Raw genomic sequence first — 13,371 nt, forward strand, 5'->3', positions numbered from 1 at the left:
GCCATGTGCCACCATGACTGGCTAATTTTTTTTTTTTTTTTGTATTTTTAGTAGAGATGGGGTTTCACCATGTTGGCCAGGCTGAACTCCTAACTTCAAGTTATCTGCCTGCCTCGGCCTCCCAAAGTGCTGGGATTACAGGAGTGATCCACCGCACCCAACCAAGAATTCTTTTAATAATGACCTCCAGTTTAGCCCTTCTGATGGTGTGAATGCCAGGTACACTAAATGGTAGAAATATGAACTGGGGTCTTTCCGAAAACTTTCTGCTACAACTTCTTGTGAAGGCAAGAGAAGGCTTTGCTGTAAAGAAGTAATAAGGCATATTCACTACACATCTTTTAGCAATTATTCTGCAATCATGAAAATTCTGAAGAATACAAAATAACTTCAACACCTTTAACAAAGAATTCAGTGAAGATGAAACTGTTTTGGAAAGTAGATTAAACATTGATATACCATAACTGTTACAGCAGGTAGCTAGTCAGGCATGAGCGGGGCAGGAGAGCCTCTGCTTCCCTAGGAATATCAGGCAACCATCAGGTGATGGCCAAGCAGTTACTACACTGTTTCTCTAAAATAATAATTGGTCACTGCTGGTGCCAGGGAAAGGCAGTCTCCCAATAGAAAAACCTGAAACTGGTGATTAATAGCTTCCTGATAAGATCTCAGGAGTTGGGTGAGTGGGCTCAAGCATGCGCATTAAGAGGTAAAGTGATGGAGTTGAACTGTTCCTTCTAGGAACATTCAGCTGGTAAGGAAAGAATGCCTCAAGTGAGTATCCATACAACTCCAGTAAACACACTGTGCATAGGGCCCCTCCCCAGTGGTAGCAGGCCACTGTGCATGCAGACAGCTCACCCCAAGGGAAGACTCAGGGGAGAAAAGAAACAAGACCCCAGAAATATGCCAACATATAAAACCTCAAGTTAAAGGTCAAACAGTGCACTTGATCTCCCAAGCCACCTGCTTGGCCCTCTTCCAAGTGTACTTAATTTCTTTCATTCCTGCTCTAAAACGTCTTAATAAACCTTCACTTCTGCTCTAAAACTTGTCTTGGTCCATCACTCTGCCTTATGCCCCTCGGTTGAATTCTGTCTTCTGAGGAGGCAAGAATTGGGATTGATGCAGACCTGTATGGATTCACCACCGCTAACATAACCATATTTCCATCATGTTTTTATGACAACTAAAAACTATATGATGATGATGATAAAGTTCCTCATAATGGGGTTTTGTTATGTAAATAATGAAAAAAATCACTGATGGCAGCTGATGAGATTATTTGTGGCCATTTTTTGGTCTTCATTTCCATAGACTTTAGAGAATATATTTTCAAGATATTCTCAAGGTGACCTTTCCTCAGTAGAGCATACCAAGGAAATGCCATTAAATATACAGACAAACTGGGTATGACTCCTTCCATCTGTTTAGGAATTTTGTGTAGAGTTCTCCTATCTATGTACATTTCCTGGACTCTACTTAGCCTATTGACAAAGATGCTGTATGTTATGTGATTAAAAGCATTTATATTAGATTATACTGCTTTAATTTCTGTTACATATAATGAAGCAAAGTCCATTTTAAGTCCTTTCCTTGTGCCATTATAAATGTTTAATTTGGTTCAGGACAGGAAGACTACTGAAGTTATATCCAAACAAAACACATGTTGTATTACAAGGGAAGTCTGGTGTGATCAGGATGCCACCTTGGTCATTAAAAAAAAAAATGCTAGTTACATTATATATTCAGATGGCTTTGCAAGGGTTTTGTGTTCTTGCTCCACTTAACAGAACTAAAACTAGAAATTATAGACACTCGTTGATACTCATACACACTCAAAGGAAATAACTTGTCCTCATTGTAAAAGAGTGGCAAATAAGTTAACATTTATCTATTTTAAGTTGAGGTAAAAGATTTAAAGTATATGTCTTATGCTTTCTAATGTAACTAGCAGTTTCACTCTCGCTGGAGTGCAATGATGTGATCTTGGCTCACTGAAACTTCCACCTCCCAGGTTCAAGCAATTCTTGTGCCTCAGCCTTCCGAGTAGCTGGTATTACAGGTGTGTACCACCACACTCACCTAATTTTTGTATTTTTAGTAGAGACAAGGTTTCGTCATGTTGGCCAGGCTGGTCTGGAACTCCTGACCTCAAGTGATCTGCCTGCCTCAGCCTCCTAAAGTGCTGGGATTACAGGCATGAGCCACCGTGACATAAAACTTACTTTGAATTCCCTAGAATATTTTGGGCCCATACCGGATTTGGCAACAATTTATTTTAGCAACTCATCTTTATCTAGCTATTGCAAAGCATTACATTTATTTTTCTTAGAAATAATAACTCTCTTGTGCACTCATATTTTATCAGTATAAACACCTTTCAATTAAATTATATAATTACACTAAAAGTACATTCAACATTAACAGGTTTGGTACGATATGCTAATGAATCTTGGTTTATGTGCAACTCAAGTAGTGAGAGTGGAAGAACATGAACATGCTTGAGAGTAAACACTAGCATGTGTGGACATCAGTCGCATATTTTGTTGAGCAGATTGGAGTAAGTCAGTTAAAATGAGGGGCATAGGGACTGAGGGTGAGGCAAAAGTGATGGCAATGATGATTTATTGAAGTTTCCCTAAAAGATCTTTACTCTATCTACAAATACAAATTATTCTCAGTGTTGGTGTACTCTTCTACCAGCGTGCTCCCTCCATGTCGTCTCAATGTCCAGCAGCTTGTCTTCTTCCACTGATGTGTTCCTCTCGCTCTCCAGCAGCTCTGTCTCTGCCTTGCGAGGGTCTTGGCTTTTTATAGGCCCAAGATGAGGGCGCGGTGGGCCAGGTTGGTCTTGGAAAATGCAACATTTGGGCACAAAGGCAGAAGTACCTGTCCTCACCTAGGTCTGGGGGATCTGTGGGGTTAGGGCCCTAGCCAGGGACCTGCCTTTCTCTACCCAGCATTTCCCTGCCCTCCTCCTGTATCACCTTCAAGATGTAGAGGTTCCATTTTATTTTAATAACCACAATTTATTTAACCATTCTTTGATCCACATGTAGAATATTCATGCTAAGCACTCTGCATGCATGATCCTATCTAATCCTAAACAAACTCTTCGCAGAGGTATTCTTACTGGATTATGCTTATGAGGAAACTGAGATTCACTTTGTAAAGCTTTGAAGTAAAAGAAGCTTGAAAGTCATTGCTGTTATCAATGCTGCACATCTCCAGACTGGCAGCCTTTGGCTTTATGCTACTAAATATAGCAGTTTCCTTTTTTAAAAATAAACACTTTTTTTTTTGAGACGGAGTTTCGCTCTTGTTGCCCAGGCTGCAGTGCAATGGCATGATCTTAGCTCACTGCAACCTCTGCCTCCAGGGTTCAAGTGATTCTCTTTCTTCGGCCTCCTGAGTAACTGGGATTACAGGCATGTGCCACCACGCCTGGCTAATTTTGTATTTTTACTAGAGACAGGGTTTCACCATATTGGCCAGGCTGGTCTCGAACTGCTTACCTCAGGTGATCCAGCGGCTGCGGCCTCCCAGAGTGCTGAGATAACTGGCATGAGCCACCATGCCTGGCTGGTTTCCTTTTTGTAATGGGTGGCTGTTCTGTGCTAGGCCTTTAAATGTAGTTGACTTGGGGTCATCACAAGAAGCCTATGAAGTACTATTTATTCAACTATATGGAAGCACAAAGAGTCAGATTTAAATCCAGCTCTATAGTCCCAAAGTCAGTGATTATCCCACCCTATTATATAACAGGTGCATTTGCATATGGCACCTGACTGCTACAATTCACTAGCACATGAGTACACATAAGGTCACATGTAATAGATAACCAGTCCCACAGGATCTGAGCCCCCCTTCACCAGCTCATCCATGAATTCTAGCTCCTTACAATGTCCTTCACTGCACAGTCATCTTGAAAAGCCACAGACTGGTCCAAGTCACACTGTTCTTATAGTCATCATTGGCTTTTGGCAAGTTGAGCCCAAGATCTGTGATACCAGTACCCCCCTTTACAAACCTGGGCACTATGACACAGCTGTCCTTGCAGAACCAGAAGTTCCTGGACTGACGGGGGTCCCCGATGATTCTTCCAGGCACCGAATCTCACACACCTGTGTTGGCCAAACAGCCTGAAAGGGAAGACGATAACAGCACCCACACATTTCAAGTTTTCTCAGGGCCAAAATACTACAGAGTTTATGAGCTATCTATCTTAGTCAATTCAGGCTTCTGTAACAAAGTGTAGACTGGGTGGTTTACAAACAACATATATTTTCTTTTCACAGTTCTGAAGACTGGAAGTCCGAGGTAAGAGTGCCAGCACAATCAGGTTCTGCTGAGGGTCTTCTTCTGAGCTGCAGGCTGCCAACTTCCCTTTCGATCCTCACATGGCAGAAAGTGGGTGAGAGAGCTCTTGGGAGTCTCTTTGATAAGGACACTAATCCTACCCATTAGGGCTCTACCCTCATGACTTAATCTTTCAACAACTATCACATTCTGAAACCATCACATTAAGGGTTAGAATCCCAACATGTGAATTCTGGGGAGACACAAATATTCAGTCCATTGCAGTATCTTTGTGTTTTAAGTTCGTATGGAGTCTTTTTCTATTACAAGTGTGTCCATCTCAGTCACAAAGCTCTACAGAGACCCACCACTCCCCTCTGCTCCCAGGTCCTGTGGTGAGGTGTGTTTCCTCATGCTGGGATCTTTCTGATTTATGGTGACATGTCTCTCAGCTGCCCCACTTTTCTTCACTCCCCTGGAGTCATTGCACAGATGACATGTCAGTGTATGTCTGAGGCCCAATCACGGACATAGTGCTTTGTTTCTCAGGGAGCTCTCCAACATTATAAAAACCAGTAGCCACAGAGAAATGCTTAATGGTGGGGCATTGCCTCCCTCACACACTAGCCACTCCCCTTCTACAGTCCAGCCCATTCACCACTTTGTAGTAACAAGGATCTCACTGAGGGTACATTAGTGTCTTTTGCTGCTGATCAACTTTTTTAAAAATAAAAAAAGTCTCATTTCAGAAAACATGCTGAATTAGGAAGAAGCGGAAAGAAGTGCAATGGATAAGCAAATCACAATCCTCAGGGTTCAATAAGGCATTCTTTCATTGATCACTAATCACTCTGGGGTTCGCCTGACTCTAGTGATCAACATAGCTCCCTAGTCTTGAAGTTCTCCAACCACAGTCAAAGCTGTTTGACCTGCACATGACAAGCAGACTGATTTCTGGATCCTTAGATCATATAAAACATCACTGTCCCTTGCGGTTGGGTTCACTGTCACCCCATGCCTTTTGGAACTGTACTTTTCCCATGAGAAACACCAGCCTCGAGTTCTTCACAGCAAGAATCTTATCTTGATTTTTTTTCTCCCTCCCTTTTTGGTTGCAGAAACCCTGAGTCTCAGCCTCAATAGCATGTTGCCTTGTTATGGGGTGATATACCTTGTTACTGCTGCTACACTTCATCACGTGGTCTGAATGCCTGGACCACGTATGAGCTGCCCTCCCTGCTCTGGAAGGCAACCATCTCTTGGTGGAGAGGAACACTCTCCTACTGACTACCTGCCAATGTTAGGCTTTGATCCAGGGCCGACAGTGCCCGCATACCTGTACCTGTACTCCCTCTCTTCACCTGTCTTAATACCTGTATTTACTCTATTAACCAATCTTACGAGAGTTAACTTTCCAGATTCTAGTCTCTTCTGTACCAACCTGCCCACTGCCACCCGAACTCTATGTACTCTAGGAAAAAAAAGAAATCAATTGGGTTGAATTTCTCAAACCCAATACCCCAGCTCCACGCCATACTCATAACGTCCAGACATAGAAGCCCTTAGCAAATATAGCATATTCTGACTTATATTGTCCTTTCTTTTATGGCAAGTATTTTATATACATGTAATTATTTGATTATAGACATACACTAATATTTTTCTCTACATTTAAATTATAAGCTCCTGGCTGGGCACAGTGGCTCACACCTGTAATCCCAATACTTTGGGAGGCCAAGGTGAGGAGATCACTTCAGCTCAGGAGTTCAATACCAGCCTGACCAACATGGTGAAACTCTGTCTCTACTAAAACCACAAAAATTAGCTGGGCATGGCATGCACACAAGAATCACTTGAGCCGAGAGGCGGGAGGCTGCAGTAAGGTGAGATTGCACCACTGCACTCCAGCCTCCGCGATAGAGCGAGACTCTGACTCAAAAATTAAAAAATAAAAAATTATTTCCCAAACCCAAATCCCATTGCCCTGATGCTTAGCTGGCTGACATCCCTGAAAATCTTTGGTAATAATCACTAGAAGAATTAGCAGAAACAGGGAGGCTCTTTGGAGCTACCTTGTGTGCTAACCTGGCGCAGGCACTAGGACCGCCCAGGAGCCGATAGGCAGCCACGCTTCACAGCCCGTCAGACGGACTGAGCCGCCTTTGCTGTTACACAGGAAGAGAGCAGGCAGCATCAGTATCGGCTCAGCATCCTTCCCCCTTCCGTTCGATTACAAGGTATTTACTTGTTATTTATCACTCAGGCTTTGAATACTGTCATGTGCCTTTAGTGTTCCCTTAAAATGATGCTCTGAAATGCCGTCCAGCACCTATTGGGTTACTATATTATTTTATGTTAATTTCCACAGCTGATCGAAGCAACAGTGCCATTAAGAAATGGGCTAGATATTTCCAGAGGCTGCAATCTGGAGGCATTTGGAGGTGTGAGTACGTTGGTCACAGATCTCTAATGTGTTGGCTGTATTAGTCGTGTCTCTTGACCTTCCTCTTCTTCGTTGAAAGAGCCAATGTGAGATGCCATCTGCATATTTCATTCATAAAGCAAATGCAACTAGATGGTGACAGAAACCACTAATGAAGGGCCTGAAACTCTACTTTGGAGTGGCTGTGGTTTCCTCTTCCAGCCTGTGGGTTTGCAAGAGAAGCTGGGTTTGCAACTGAGTTTGGATGGGAAAGAGATTATGCTCAGGGCTGCAGACTGCATGCTTGGATTCTACTTTCTGTTTTCAAAGCTCGTCCTTTCTAATCATTGCCATGGTACAGTGTAGGAGTCCTTTTATGCTTTCTTTATTTCTGCAAATACCCCTATCATAGATGTGGACTGCCAGAAAACTATTAAGCCATTTGGTGCCTTACAGTGTAAAGCCACTGAAGAGAAATCTAGTTTGCTTTTTCTTAACCATATACCATACACTTTTTCCTGACTCAATACCACAGCTAGTAGATGGCACACAGAAACATTAAAAAAAATGCTAAACTAAGATTCTTTTTTCCTGTTCAAAAATAATTTTGATTATGTGTGATAAGGGAGTAGTTTGCTGTTAGAAAACCCAAATTATTATGATTTTATGGGAGAAATGGAAAATTCTTTTTGAGTATTTTACAAATCAATTGAAGGTGCTTTTTAAGAGCCTTGGTGCCAAATTTATGCGTTCAAGACTCTTTTAAAACTTTAAAGCCTTCCCAAACTGTTAGATGTGGTTTTGACCACAGTAATTAGTTTAAATTTATATATTATGCCAAAATGTAATAGGTAAATGTATTCACAAATGAACAAAATATTAAGTTCTGCCAGTGGTCAGTTCATGAAAAATTGTAAGATAAACAGTACCTTCAAAGTTTATTTCAGGAAAGAAAATATTTAACTAAGACACAATGCAAGGCATCAACATTAGAAGTGTGGCTTTAATGACAAGCATTTGTTAAAGAATTTTTAAAATACTTTTAATGGTTCAAAAAGGTATATGTTTAAGTTTCTTATATTTAATATATTGAAATACCCTAAATGTGATTTCAAAATGCTTAGGTATCAAATTTTTGAAAATGTGCCTATAATTCCCTTAAAACTCTTTATTTGGTAAGTAAAAGAGGGGCAGAGGATATGAGGGAGAAAGAGACTAAGTTTTGCTTTACTGGTTTTTTATATTTTGAATATTCTGATATAATATTTACCATATAAGTATGATATCTATACTTTTTAAATGTAAGTAAAATTACAAATGATTGTAATCGTTAATTTGCAATATCTTTAGCAAATGAAAAGAAATACATATAAAAAGTTTATATTGCTATATAACATTTCTTAGGCAGAGACAGTCATTTTTTCTAGACAATGACTTGCTTCTGAAGGAAGTTAGGGAAATTAGATTTGGGGCAGTAATAAACTTTCATTAGTTTCTGAGGCAAAGTAATTTTTTAAACTTATTTTTGCATTGGTGCACCTACAATTTATTTTCAAGTTTGTGTATATTACATATCTTCGTAAACTTTGTGTTACTAAAGTTTTCTCCTTTCTCTTTTAAAAATACTTCCTATATTCCAAGTCTGTAAAGATGACTCAATTCTTCAAATTAAAACTTAGTTTTGAAAATTCTTATCCATCATATAATGATTTGCAGCCTTAAACTTCGGTTTCATGTCAGACTCATCATTACACAGGTATTGTTAATAATTTTAAATAACTTCATTTTATGTTAAGTATAAAGATTCATTGAATTCAATGATGATGGGGAAAAAAAATCCCAAGAATGTATGTTTTTATTCAGAATTTGACAGACACACTTTTCAGAACATGAATTTTGAACTTTCTTCCTGAATTTAGGTCCTAAAATTAAGTCCACTGGCTTGGCCTAATCAAATGAACACAGTTGGCACAGTACTTAGCAGAAGTTCAGAATTACTAGCAAACAAATAGGACTTAAGCTAAGAAATAAAATGTAAAGGCTAAAACAAATTTGTTAGAATGTGAAAGTATTCTTTCACTGACACTCATTGACAATTTGTCAATGAGTTTGATGTCTGAGGATATTCCAAGGCCTTGAAAAGTCTTGCAGCCCAAGAGATTCAAGGGGGTATCAATATGATATAGATTTACTGGCTAGTGTTAAGGTAGACATTTCTAACAGATGAATTTTAACATGCATATTTTTAGCTAAAAGAGTTCCAATAAATAGTAAACCTCATTCCACCAATTTCACCAACAGCAGTCCTTTTCCATCCACAAAGACAGACAATATTCCCTAACAGAAACTCTGTCATGAATAGAATACTTAGAAAGACATTTCTAAAAGACAGCTTTTACATTATTTCTACATAGAAAAATATAGCATTTACAGTACTAAGCCATCCAGAAGAAGCTAACATAAAGGAAGAAGTTATCAGTAAAATTATTCTGGTATTGCAGTTTGCTTAAAAAAAGTTTTTTCTGAGCATCTGTATAAGCAGGGAAACATATATCCTAGTAGAAACCACAGAAAAATGCAATAAGGCATCCAGGGACAAATGGTAGGCCAGTGGGAGACAGTGTTTACTGAATGGATGAAAAAAAGAAATGTAGAAGAATAACAAACGATCCTTTTTTATTTGTCATATGAAAGATAATTGCAATTCTAACATGAGTTTTTAAGAATCTGTTGCCCACATACATACACATGCCACAATAAATAGGAATTACATGTAACTTGAGATTTTCCCATTATGATTTCCCCTTAAATAAAAGACTTAAAGGAAAGAAAATGAGAGTATATGAGTGATGTTTCATCTCCACATCAGTTATCATTGTCTGAACTGGGAGGCACGAATTATGTATTTTGTTGGAGTTTGGCAAAAGGCAAAGTTATTATCCATATAGTTTTGGAAGAAGTTTTTCTCCAGAAAAAAGGTTTTGTTGTTTCCAGAACTGGATATTACTTATAAAGAAATAAGTTTGGAAATATAGCAGAAAGCTTTTAAATATGTGAGACTTAGTTTTTGAGTGTAAAGGACATATATGCAATGTGTTGATGCATTTGTTGATACGCAAGTTTATCCAAAACATTTGCTTTAACTCGTCCCTCCTGGTTGACACAACTATAACTGATGTGAACATGGGAGACGATTAATATACCTTCACTCCTGTTCCCTTAAATATATTATTTGATAGGGAGGAAGTTAACACTAAGGAAGCTTGTCGATAAATATCAATCATGATTTCACAGATGTTTAAATTGCAAATAAGATTTGCTCTTTCACGTAATAGTGATCATTGGAGTTTGCATGTTGCAATCAGTGTAAGGTTTTTTGGACACAGCATTTAATGTCTTTGGGTTATTTTTCATTAATATGTATTAATGATCTCTTGCTATATTGCAAGTATGGGAGTTGGAGCAGTAAACAAGTTATGTCCCCCTTTGCACAATTTCCATCATTTCATGAAGGACTAGAGGCAAAAAGCAAGCAATTAAATATTATTAACCAAAGGCATTGTTACTAAAATTATGTTGTTATTATTGCTATAATTTATTGCCAATTAAATAAACCAGAATTTATCTGATAAGTGCTAACTGGAAAATTCAAAGACAATACTGTGATAATGAATGACTTCGTGGCATTTTCAGTTAGGGTTGTTTGGAAATGTGATGTATCATCAGGGATCCAGGTGAAAAAGTTAACCAGATAATGAGAGGCATGGTGCTATGACAGCAAGAGTGTGGATATAGAAACAAACCTGCTGCAGTTTAATTTCATTCTATGTCATTCTTAAACCTTGAAATCTCGAGCAATTTACCCTTGGAGCCTGTTTGATAAAATGTTACAGAATTTTGACAAGAGGAAAAATGAGATGATATATATTGAGTGTCCATGACACTATGGAAGAATTTAATTTCCATGATGACTTACGAAGTGCTAAGACTTTATGAACTAACTCCTTCAAATACTTCATCCAATAAACAAGTATTTGACTGTTTTACCACTCCTGTGCCCCTTTCTTTAAATTTTTTGGGTGAATTCTATCACAGAGTTGAGGGAGAAAAGACTGGCACTTCCACAGACAACAGAAAAAGAAAGCATTGTTCCTGAATCTTCTAAAGAGCAAGCCTCAACTAGGATCTTTGTTAGATGCAGATGTTATTAATTTTGCTCGTCTCCCCAGAAACCACCAACACACTGGTGGACAGGGTGTTGATTATGGTGCTGTTCCTCTCAGGCAATACTAGAGTGAGATGACTACATCCACGGAGGTTAGACATAGCCTCTGGCAGGACGGTGCTTACTGGACTCAGCCCATCACATCCCCCTTCTTGAGAAGCTGAGTGAGATGCCCATGGCATTTCATAGTGCACAGCACAGTTTTCAGGCTCAAGAAGAAGAGGCAATTGATAAAGATAAGTAGTTCTTTGATAAATTTATGGATAAAGAAGGTAGTTCATTGACACTTGGAAAATTCACATCTAAAGATGCTTGGGGTTTTGTCATCTCATAGGCATGCAGCCATGAAATACATACCTGCACACAAACATGCACATGTATTGCCCCAAGCAACAGCTATACATTTTTTTAAAGTAGAAAATTGCTATGTTATGATTTTAAGTATTTTCCTTCTATTGTTCTTGACACTACAGTTATGGATGGATAGGATCAAAATGGTTCAACAATGTTTTTCCTCCAGTTATTTCAAAGGAAAACCTTCCTTCTAGAGTCTATCAGCTAGCTGTATTTGAAGGTACTTTATCAAACAAAAGTCAAAACAGAAAACTAAACTAAATTTTACTAAAATGGAAAAGTCTGGCAAAGAAAAGAGGCATGGTTGGGGGAAAATGTCTGTGATGGGTTTGGACTTGATTGGGACAACTTTCCAATCTTGTAAAAGAAAATGGAATTCCCCTGAGTGGCAGCCACAGACAAGTTGATGTGTTCAGGCTAAAATGTGTCCTTGTTCAGAACCAGGAAAGAGCAAAGCCTCTTGCTGGGGATAAAAGAAGCAGTGGGAGAGAGTTAGGCCAGTAAGTAAAATTCAAGTTTATGAGACTTTGTGCTGCTACTTGTCTAAAATCTACCTGCTGCTCAGAGGTGCCCCATCGGCATGTTATTAGAGACATAACTTGATCTACTTGGGTCCTATTCTTTATTGCTTTGTATTGGGATTGGATTTTATGACAATCAACAATATCAGGTATTTTGTCATTTTCTTCAAAAATTTATCTGTTATTCAACTATTATGCTTGGAACAACTCTGGAACTTATGTTTATTGCAAATACAACATTAGAAATCTGGAAGGAATAAGTCAGTTCAGGAGGTCTACTAATGCCACATATAATATAATCCTGAATATAAGTAGTAATATTGACTGTAAATAATAAAAAATCTTATCAATTATGTAATTCTGAGAGAAACAATAGATAGAGAATTAGATAGATAGATAGATAGATAGATAGATAGATAGATAGATAGATAGATAGATACATAGATAGATGATAGATCGGTAGATAAACAGACAGATAAAGTCCCTCGTAACACATCAGCTTTTAAAGACAATCTTCAAGGTATGCATCTAGCAGCTTGCATAATTCTTTCTATCCCACATTTTAATTCAGACAATTGAGTATTTATTTAAAACACCAAATTATTTACAACTTTGTTTTAATTATGATAGCTATGATTCCTTTCAGTGTCACTACCAATTAATCTACCAGTAAATGTCATAAAGCAATAAGGGCAACAGGTCATGAAATATAAATATATTTGTTCATATAAATATTTATTTGCAAAGATGAGACTGTAATCCAACTGTTGGATGGCACCAGAACCATGGCATAGTGGCCAAAATGTGTACTCTTTAGGGAACATATTTTATAAATTCACATTTGGTTTTCCAAATGTGATTTTAGTGATGAGGAGTATCATGTGTGGAAATGTGGGGAATTTTTATTTACGTCAAAAGTTGAATGTCAGAATAGAGGTAAAACTGGCTGAGTCTCACAAAAATACTGATGAAGCAGGAAAAATTTAAAATATTTTAGAAGCATCCAAAAATTCAACCAGGTCAAGAAACACATGACTTAGCAACAGCATATATATAAAATTACTTAGTAGTTTGAATCCTCAGTAAACTCAATGTGTGTGGACAATGTGATGTGGCTGCTAGAAAAGTTAATGCATGCTTAAGCTACATTAAAGGGAGCAAGGTATCTAGAACATGGGAGATGACAGCCCAGTATGTATTACTGGCTGGGTGCCGTGGCTCATGCCTGTGATCCCAGCACTTTGGGAGGCTTAGGTGGGTGGATAACTTGAGATAAGAAGTTCAAGACCAGCCTGGCCAATATGGTGAAACCCCATCCCCAATAAAAGTACAAAAAACGTACAGGTGTGGTGGTGTGCTCCTGAGGTGGGAGAATTGCTTGAACCTGGGAGACTAAGGTTGCAGTGAGCCGAGATCACATGCATTCTAGCCTGGGTAACAGAGTAAGACCCTGTGTCAAAAACAAACAAACAAAAGCCTACTGTACTACTATATTACTCAGTGATTCTGTGTCCAGTTCTGGGCTTCTCACATTAGGAGGGCTCTAG

The 13,371-nt window shown here is 38.6% G+C and overlaps 1 protein-coding gene across 1 annotated transcript in view; it reads left to right on the forward strand.

The window, feature by feature from the left end:
• The first annotated feature begins 6,463 nt into the window (after window positions 1–6,463).
• Window positions 6,464–13,371, forward strand: part of RAB27B (RAB27B, member RAS oncogene family) — a 167,645-nt gene continuing 160,737 nt past the window's right edge. Inside the window, exons 1-2 of the mRNA XM_011949066.1 lie at window positions 6,464–6,539; window positions 6,671–6,745. The gene's annotated coding sequence lies outside the window, so the exon portion shown is untranslated. The remainder of the gene's footprint in view (window positions 6,540–6,670; window positions 6,746–13,371) is intronic.

Source organism: Colobus angolensis, unplaced genomic scaffold, assembly GCF_000951035.1.
Source record: "Colobus angolensis palliatus isolate OR3802 unplaced genomic scaffold, Cang.pa_1.0 Scaffold108, whole genome shotgun sequence".
In the NCBI taxonomy this organism is placed as follows: Eukaryota; Metazoa; Chordata; class Mammalia; order Primates; family Cercopithecidae; genus Colobus; species Colobus angolensis.